Here is a 10,000-nt window from a genome sequence, read left to right on the forward strand (position 1 = left end):
TGATTACGCGACAGTAAGTCTATATAAGGGCATCTTCATCACATTACTCCAGCTTCTACTTGTCTGAAGGCCACACGAGAGGACGCCCGGGGCGTGGCCAGCGATGCAGGGAACTGGGTTACATATGTAAACTAACATAGTTCCCTTTCGAGGGAACTCGACGTTGCATCAGGCAATTTATGTGCCATGAGAGATAAGGGCCGTCCCATAGACCCTGGGCAGGGCAGCCATCCAAGGCCGCTCCCCAGCCCGGAAGCGAGGCTTTCATCGAAAGAGTCCTGCGATGGTGACATGGCCTTAGAGTGGGACCCAAGGCCAGGAACTGGGGTCTTTTCACATAAGATCTTCATCATGGTGGCATCCCAAACAACTCCCTGAAAGGTAATTCTCTAAAAAGGAGAAAGCACACACTTCTCTGGGTTCAACCTGAGGCCTAGAGACCTCATATGGGCGAGCACAGCATCTCGATGAGCCAGAATGAGCCAGTCCTCCAGGTAGTTCAGTACACGGTTGCCCAGGAGATGCAGTGGTGCCAGGGCAGCATCCATGCACTTTGTGCGTGGTGAAAGGGCTAGTCCAAAAGGGAGAACACAATACTGGTACGCTTGGACCCCAAAAGCAAACCTGAGGAACTTCCTGTGTTCTGGCAAAATGCCTATGTGAAAATGAGCATCTTTGAGGTCTGTTGTTACAAACCAGTCCTCGGACCTGATCTTTGACACAATAACCTTGAGCGTGAGCATCTTGAACTTGTAAGTCTTCAGAGTGCAGGGGCACCACACTTGCCTATTTAACTGCTCTGAGTGAGCTAGGAGGGGGTTGGGTGCATCTGTAAGATGACCCAGGCTGCTCGCTGTGGCGAGGGATAAACTCTCTGAACGCCAACGAATGGCATTTCACCTCCTGGTGCCTGTCGACGACAGTACTCACTGCACAGTAAAACAAGCCCTGAGGTAAAATCGGGCCGTCCAGGAGAAAGGACTTCTCCTTGTCTTAAATCTCTGTTAAGTTGAGCCACAGGTCCCTCTCCGTGGCAACCAGTGCAGCCATTGAATGTCCTATGAAGCGGGCCATCTGCTTTGTAGCACGGAGCGTGAGATCCGTGGCTTGGCAGAGCTCAGCTACCACCTGAGTGTCCAACCCCTCGCCAACGTCGAGCTCTTTCAGCAGGTTAGCCTGGCATGCCTGCAACTTACCGACAAGGGCTGAAGTAGCTCTACATCGCTTGGATGGGAGCACAGTCTTCCTCCATGCGGGCAATATAGAAGAGAGATAGCTAGCAAGCGTCTCTTCAATCCCAAGCGTCGCCCTACACCGATGACTTTCAAGTCCTGAAAGGTCAGACAAATCTGAAAGAGAACGGAGTCAGGGGAGAGGGCAAGAGAAAGGGGAAAAACCCATCTCTTGCTCTGCTTCTGCAAACTCAACCTGCAAACCCCAAGCCTCGGCAGACGTGGGACCCGAACCACAAGGCGCAGGCACTTGGCTGGAAAATACAGCCAAGCGGAATCAGAGGTTGCGCAGGGGGAATCCGATTTTACATTTTTTTACATTTTTATCAGACAGGGTATCCAGAGTGACTTACAATTTATTTCAATTTATACACTTGAGCAATTGAGGGTTAAGGGCCTTACTCAGGGGCCCAGCAGTGGCAGCTTGGTGGACTTGGGATTTTGGGATTGGGATGACCTTCCAGTCAGTAGTCCAACACCTTAACCACTAGGCTTCCACATCCCACGGAATCTCTTGCAATGCATGCGGCATGTTCCTCTCCCAAACAAACAACGCAAATCGAGTGAGTGTCGTCCCCCGTGAAACAGCTGGGGCACGGATGCAGGTTCCTTTTAAAATGCTTGGATGGCAAAATACTTCTCCCTGCCTAGCGCTTGAAATGTGTATATATATTTTTTCCCCCTGCACTAGACAGACAGGACTGAAGACAAAGAAACTGGAGTAATGTAGATACCCTTATATAGACTTACTGGTGCGGAATCACTTCCTCACTTCCTGAGCCATTAAATTAGCGTCCTCACAGAAACATTCCCATAGCATCAGCCCTGATGCAGCGTCGAGTTCCCTTGAAAGGGACCTACATTTTTCCCAACGTTCTGATGTTTGATGAGAACATTAACTGAATCTCTTGACCTGTATTATTTTATGCTTTCCACCACTGTTACCTGATTGATTGATTTGTGTATACAACAGTGATTTGATGTCACAGAAACTCAGAGAATGATATGAGTGACATCAAATATGATATAAAAACTTCTATAGGCAGTGGTTATTAACAGAAAGAGATGATAAAAATACATACAAACACACAAACAGACACAGATCCACTCAGACACAGACAGACACACACAATCCTTACCTTCATCATAAATTTCTGCATGGCATGAGAAAAAAATAAGTATAAATATTGTTAATAAGGAAAATTGCAACAAAATTGTGCTAGATCATAACCTTCACATTAAGAGAAAATATGGCTAAAAACAGCACAAATACATAGCTGTTTTAGCTCTTTAGCCCAAAATAAAAAAAAATATATATGTATATATATATATATATATATATATATATATATATATATATATATATGTGCGTGTATGTATATATATATATATATATATATATATATATATATATATATATATATATATATATATATATATATACGCACACACACACACACACACACACACACACACACACACACACACACACACACACACACACACACACATATATATATATATATATATATATATATACACACACACATATATATTATTTTTGCCTTTAAATAATTATTTTAGACAGAGACATCTGCCTGACTGATTTTCTGGTTTAAGAGAAACATTTGAATCATTTATTACTTCATTATCATTAAACATCTCTTTCAATCTTAAAAACTACATAAAATTGTGTTCTAGGGCTTTACAGATATTAATTAGCAAAAATGGTGCTGAGGCTCCCATGAGGCTTAATTGTGCATTGCTACATTCTACCTCTCTACTATCTTACAAAGAGCTGGGCGTTATTGTCTTTTAAAATAATAAGGCAACCTGTATATAAATAGAGAGAAATTAGGAAATTGTGAAAAATTACAGAAGCAGATGGTAGCAGGAGATTTTGAACACACTGAAAATGAGTAGGCATGTCTTTGGGTGGAATAGCTGGGCATGTCTTAAAGCCTATACATGAATTTTATAAAATGGATTCCTCAGTCAAGATAAATAACATTGGCACTGAAAATTAAATGTTTATAAAACAATTTTCTTAAAATTGTCAAAGAGTTAAGTCATGTTACAGCACGATAACAAAATCTGTTAAAAGAACACGCTCACATGCTTCTAAGGCTGTCCAATGAAAATCACTGTCTTTTCCATACACAGACTCAATATCATGCCCAACTTTCCATATTCATACTGTTTTTACATGCTTGTTGGACTCTTTCTCTTCAAATGCACTAATAGAGAAAATATGCAATTTGTAATATAATAAGTACTAAAAGTAATAAGTACTACCATGAACCATGAAACTGTCTTGGCTAGTAACTTCCTGAAACATCTGGGCTGAAACTTCCACTAATAATTGACCTCAACGACATGCCTTATGTGGTCTGTGACCCTCAACCAGACCCTGATCAGTGTAGACAAGCAGACATGCAGCCATCTGCAAAGCGAGTCGATAAGAGTCAAGAAGTGACACAGTAATGAACCGACACAAAAGAGCAAGGGCAGGAGGCAATGTGATTTAAAGGGCACTAAGCAATGTAATGCAACATAAAAGCATCGGCTAAAGTAGAATGGGTAGACGTTTATCAGAATGCACAAATGGCGCTAATGCTTTTTCCCACTTCTCTGATCCACTTTATATAATGACAGAGGTTTTCAAACATTGTAAAGCTCACAAAAACGTCTAAAATTGAGAAGTGCGTACACTCCATGCTCTTTCCACTGACGCCTAAATAAGACAAAGGTGAATGTGATTTCTTATGGTAGGAGGCATTCCTTTTCATTTTACATTTAACACATTAAACATGATCATGTGCCTCATACACATCCCGTTAGTGAGCCACCTGCTGGTTCCTTTTGTATACTTCTTCCAGTCAACAAAACTGCCAAGACCTTTGTCTCTCTGATGAAATGTGAAGTTTCCTATATGTTCTAAAGCTAGCTCTGTCATTTCAGTAGATATTGTACTAGCCTGACTTTGTAGCCTCTGAAGCCATATATAGCAGTCAGGAAACTACAGACCAGTTTAGAGCAATTTGCAAGTTGTAAATCATTGCTGTAAGCTAGCTAGTTAACGTTAGCACTACAAGACTCTGTACCATCAAGCTGCATTTCCATTTATGCATTTGGCTGCTTTAACTGAAGCAGAAAAAGTAAAAAAGTAAGACAATGCACACAGATCCAGGAACATGTTCTACTCAAAAATGTCACATTCACAGACAGAATAATAATGAGTAGGCTTTTTGCTCATTTACATTTTGGTCTGGATCACGCAGAGGAATGAATTTGTATGACGAATGAAATGTGAATAAACACAAAAATTGTTGGATTTTTATCTTCAGACAATATTCTGAGTCAATTCTCACAAGAAAAATGTGAATTCTAGCTACTGCTACAGTCTATGGCAATTTTATTACCAACCATGACCAAGAACAATACAATTTCATAGGATGAAGCCATTTGCTTCAAACACTTTGTTTTGCATGATGCATGTAGGCAAGGCCATATAGTCATTGAAAATTCCTGGTAAGTTTTGTGCACGATATATTAAATATCTCTTCCATGGTACACAGGCAACACTTCCTCAGTTTGACACTGTGAACCTAGGTCCCTGAGAATGTACTGCTGCTTTCTGTCTCTCTCTCTCTCTCTCTCTCTCTCTCTCTCTCTCTGTGTGTGTGTGTGTGTGGCTATATAAAGTTCATCTTTGATGCAGAATATTGCCTGAAAGATGACTGGCAGGTGAACAGGGTTGTCGGAGCTGGCTGATGCTTTGCATGCATAAAAATGCAGACATACCCATTTTTCCACATCTACTTGCTGTGGAAATGAGGAGAGGCAAAACAAAGAAGAGGCAAAAATGTAAGAGAACTTAATTCCACGCTGCTCAGAATAGTTCTTTTAGAGAAACAGAGAAAGGCCTCTGTCAGCAAGAAGGGCATGCTTTAGGGCTCAGAGATGCAGGGCTGAGGTGGCATCCATTCTCTAAAAAAAAAAAAAAAAAAAAAAGAAATCTAGACAAAATACAAACATACTTTTAGATCGTAATGAGCTAAAGTGGGGTTTTGGGGTATTCCCTCAAGGGTATGTATCGTTGAAGAAGAGCATCATGTAGTTGTGCAACATAAGGACATCTGCTGTATTATTTGGTGAACAGAAATGTTTCTGTAATTTAGCAATTTTTAACATTATAAAAAAATAAATCATTCTTAGACAAAAAACTAATAACCAGTAATGTGATTTTTATTATCATTCTAAACATAACGTCATTCTCTTTTCAAGAGAACTGGCATCATTGTTTAGTTTTTATTTTATTTATTAATTCTTATCCATTAAAATGCGAATATAAAATTAGGTGCCATTTAAAAAAAAACCTTCTATATTAATCTAAAAAAATGCTGACCCCAACCCTGCTGGAATAAGACACCCTGATGCCAGAGCCGACGCTTGGCAACAACACAAAGGACAAAAAAATCAATACAAAGATGAGAAACAACTTTGCCCACCACCGTAATGAACAACACTTGGATGAAGCCTTGATATATATTCATCAAAGCAACAAAGAATTCTGTAGGTTAAAAGAAGAGATGTATAAGAGAACTATTTCCAAAGCATGAAAGATGGTTAGTATTTGTGGAAGATTTTGAGACATATTAGTTGCTTTTGTGTTAAAATGTGCTTGAAAATGAAGCATATGAAGAGTGAAAAACCAAAAGCAGGCAGATTTGTTCATTTCTTTTATGACAGCTCAGCATGTCTTGTGTAAATAAAGCTGTGTCACCACAAACTCTTCTCATCTAACGATAATCTACTAATAATATACAGTATTCATAGGGTTCTGTAATGGTTAAAAAAAATAACAAAATGTACACAATTCTGCATGTTCCCTAAACTCTAATCAATCAGCTACAATGTTTGGTGTGAAATGTTCGCTTCTTTAGTTTTGTACTGAAGATACATCAGTTTTTCTGTAGTCACAGTGACCTGTTGATGTAATTTAGGAAAGAGTGTGTCTCAAGTCACATGAACTAAACTTCACTGTGTGGCTAAAATGTTGGTACATTAAGATAGCAGCCATACTGGACAATCAGAGTCACATTTTTGAAGCTGGTGTCTATTTTGGGCTCTGGGCACAGCACACAGCAAACTTTTCACAAGATCATTACAAACTAAAAAAACTCTACCTGAGCTAATGTCCTCATACATGGTTTCATACCACTGGTATAATGTTGACTCATTCTTTCCTCCCCACTCTCAGTCACTCATGCTTATGCATGGATGTCAGCATATCGGGCAAACATACCAACATGTGTGGCGGCTTATTGCCAGAAGATGAATTCCCTCAAGACTGAAATACTGTTGATACCTCAAGATGCATACCTATTATAAGATGCCATTGGAAAACTCATGCCAGTGCACACAACCTTCTGGACAGCCAAGGTTTTCTCCTTCTGGCCAATTCTATCTACAGAGGCCACTCAGGTGCTTGTTCAGTAACTTGTCCTCTTAAGACCGGGCTACCACAGCTCACTCTTGCCAGGAACATGTCACTGATCCAGAATGCAGCTGCTTAACTTCTTGTTCCCTCCACATGTTTCCAGTAGCTGCCCACATCAGATCTAATTCTTGGCTACAAAATGAAAAAGAGATCAACCCTTATGGCTGCTAGCAAGCCTTGACTTGACCTGCCATCCCGTAAGGTACAAACAAGAGGTGCCTTTGGTTCATCTCTCTGGCACACAAGTGGTGAAATAAAAGTCCTGGCTATCTTCAAGCAAAGAGTAAGTTCCAAGCTTTTCACAAAGACTATAAATAAAAAATAAAATAAAGAAACTAAAAAAGTCTTACACACTGTTCATAGTTGATCTCTCAACTCTCACACATGCTTTTAACTTAAGTGTATTCTTAGACTTAGGCCTATGTGACTAACACGTGGGTGATAAAGACAATAAAGCAGCATTTACGTTGTCTGCTAAATTCTGTACATGTAAATAAGACCGTTAGATGTATTTCTCTGCAGCTTGGAGCTATCCTGTCCTCCTAGCGTCTCTCTCACTCATTATTGATCTCTCATGTGTCAGCGCCAGCAATGTTCCAGTGTGACTAATAAATGAAAATGTTTGCTGATTTCAGGTGGGTAATTGCTCACAGTGACTGGTAGTGACTGGATCTCATTACCCATTTATCATTTCATAAGTGACTCCGCTTCACCTTTTAAACTGAGTGAAAGCTCCGAATACACACACGTCCATCGTCTGAAATGAAGTGCCTCTTTTGAGGAAGGTAATTGCTGAATTAATTATATGCAGATTTTTTTATTTAATGTCATCATTGTTTCAGTGGAGAGACAGGTGTCATTATGAAATATGAACCGTCTCAGATTTGTTTCCATGCTGTTTTTCACTTTAATAAACTGAAAACCTTTATTTTCACACACTTCAAAAAAAGTGATAAAACTAAAAAACCTTTTAAATCCTCTGGAATCCAGAGGTCAAAGAAAACCATCTTTTATTTGGTTAATCAATAAGCCAATGGCAACTTATAGATAGAGTTTTAAGGGGCATAATCTCCGGAGATAATGCTAACTAAGCACACAAACTTATTAAATTCTGCAAACCTGTCCTGATTTTGCCAGCTGACAGAAAACACTTGGGCAACAAGTACTCCTTTTGAGTCAAGAGCAATGTTATATCACTATTAAAAGACTTTACATTTCTACATTCCAGCTCTATCTAGCATTAAGCAATGGTCATAGTGAAGCTAGCCAGCTAAAAAAAACAACTATGTGCTAGCATTAGAGCTAGCTAAATAATGTACCTAGCTAACATCCATGTTATGTCGTCACTAAATAATGTACCTAGCTAACATCAATGTTATGTCGTCACTAAATAATGTACCTAGCTAACATCAATGTTATGTCGTCACCACTAGCTGACATTAAGCAGTCATTAACGAGCATGCAAACATTAGATGAAGTATTTACTAGTGTGATTAAACCTGTAACTACATTCAGTAGCAATCAGTAAAACATTACACACTCTTGTGATGAAGGATGTTTGGTTTATACTCGTCACCACAGCATTAAAAAAGCATAATATTTATTTAAAGCACTAACTTTTTTTTTATTAATCAATATGGGGAGCATTATGTTCAAGTTCCCTTTGTGACTGCAAAAGGAAAACGGGCTCAGTGTCTTGAACCTCCCACTGTCAGGTACAGTATGATTAGTAGTGATCGACAACATGTGAGGAAAACAAACAATTTTGATTGGCTACCATTCAATAAATCACTAAAAATCATAACCTCACATCAACAATGTTTTAAGTACCTGTTAGGAGGACATGAAGTGTTTCCAATTTGCATATTAATGGATATACTTGGTGCATTCTTTATGAGAGTATAAATGTTGCCATATTCTTTAACCACTGCTCAGTTTCTTGGCCATTACAGCGAATTGGGAACAATTTAATATTCTATATAGATTAGTTTAATAGTTTAAAAGCCTTTTTCACCTTCTAAAAGTCTAATTCACCTTTGCTGAATTAGTGGCAGCCTTTAATTAGGCAAAAATCAAGGGGAGGAGTGCATGAGTTACTTTCTACTGCATGTGAGTGAGAGAGAGTAAGAGTGAGGTTGTGTGTGTTTGTGTGAATGTAAGTGTGTGTGGGTGGGTGTTTTGGCGCAGTCCTCGCAATTCTCTTGGACTCGTTGAAATTACACTCACTGTGGTGTCTCGGTTTCCTCTAATTCACATCATTTCACCAGCTCAAGTTGCACACACACACACACACACACACACACAAATGCAGTATGTAGGTTTCCAACTGATGTCGTCCTCTCCATTTTTTCTCTGCGATGCTTACCTGTATGAATGAAAGGCATGTGCATGTGCAGCAATTCCCAAATCAAACAACACAGCCCACTGAATCCAAAACAGTAGAAGAAGAGAGGATGGGGAGATGAGGGAAGGGGGGGAGGTAAGACGAATGGAAAAGATGGGAAAGAGGAGAGGAGAGGAGAGGAGAGGAGAAAGGAAGAGGAGGAATATGGGAGGGGGAGAAGAGATGAAGGAAGAAAAGAGAAATTGAGAAGGGGGACAGGTGGAGAGGAGGTTTGAGAGAAGAAATGAGGAGAGAGAAGAGAAACTGTTTGGACATGTCTTTTGATTATAAATTGCCATCTCACCAGGATACTCTTCCATCTTTCTTTCTATATATCATCTCTCCTCTTCTCTCACTGTTATTTTACATTCACTGCTATTTCATCATTAGCACTAGCCAATGATAAAATGATTCCCCTCCTTTTTCTCCCACTTATTTTCCATGTACTGTGTTTTTGAGCACTGACCAGTGAAAAGAGCAGAAAGTACCTGCCTCACAACCATCATCCCATCGCTTTGTTAAGATAGGTTGGATTCAAATGTCAAATCAACAATCACCTGAATTATTCAAATATAGAGAGAGAGAAGACATGATACAGATGCAGCAAAGCCTAAACGCAGACAGTGTGTCTCTGTGACAGTGTGACTAGACTACTGATGCACTAGAAGCAGAGCAGGGTGTGAACTTTAGAGCATTGTGTAGACTCACAGACAAATTCTAAAGAAGGAAATAATTCAACGGTGATATACCATGCTAGTGCCAAATAAAATGAAACCTGTTCATACAAAAAAAACAACAAAAAATAAGTGTGGATTCTAGCTGTTACCTGTTGATGCCAACAAATCAGCGGCTCGGCTCTCTCTCAGTTTCTACTTTCTTTTT

At 39.5% G+C, this 10,000-nt stretch overlaps 1 protein-coding gene across 1 annotated transcript in view; it reads right to left on the reverse strand.

Annotated features, from left to right (window-relative positions):
- ryr2a (ryanodine receptor 2a (cardiac)) overlaps positions 1-10,000 on the reverse strand; it is a 160,332-nt gene that overhangs the window by 100,432 nt on the left and 49,900 nt on the right. The gene's annotated exons all lie outside the window — the stretch shown is intronic.

The sequence above is a fragment of the Tachysurus vachellii genome, chromosome 2 (assembly GCF_030014155.1).
Source record: "Tachysurus vachellii isolate PV-2020 chromosome 2, HZAU_Pvac_v1, whole genome shotgun sequence".
Taxonomy (NCBI): Eukaryota; Metazoa; Chordata; class Actinopteri; order Siluriformes; family Bagridae; genus Tachysurus; species Tachysurus vachellii.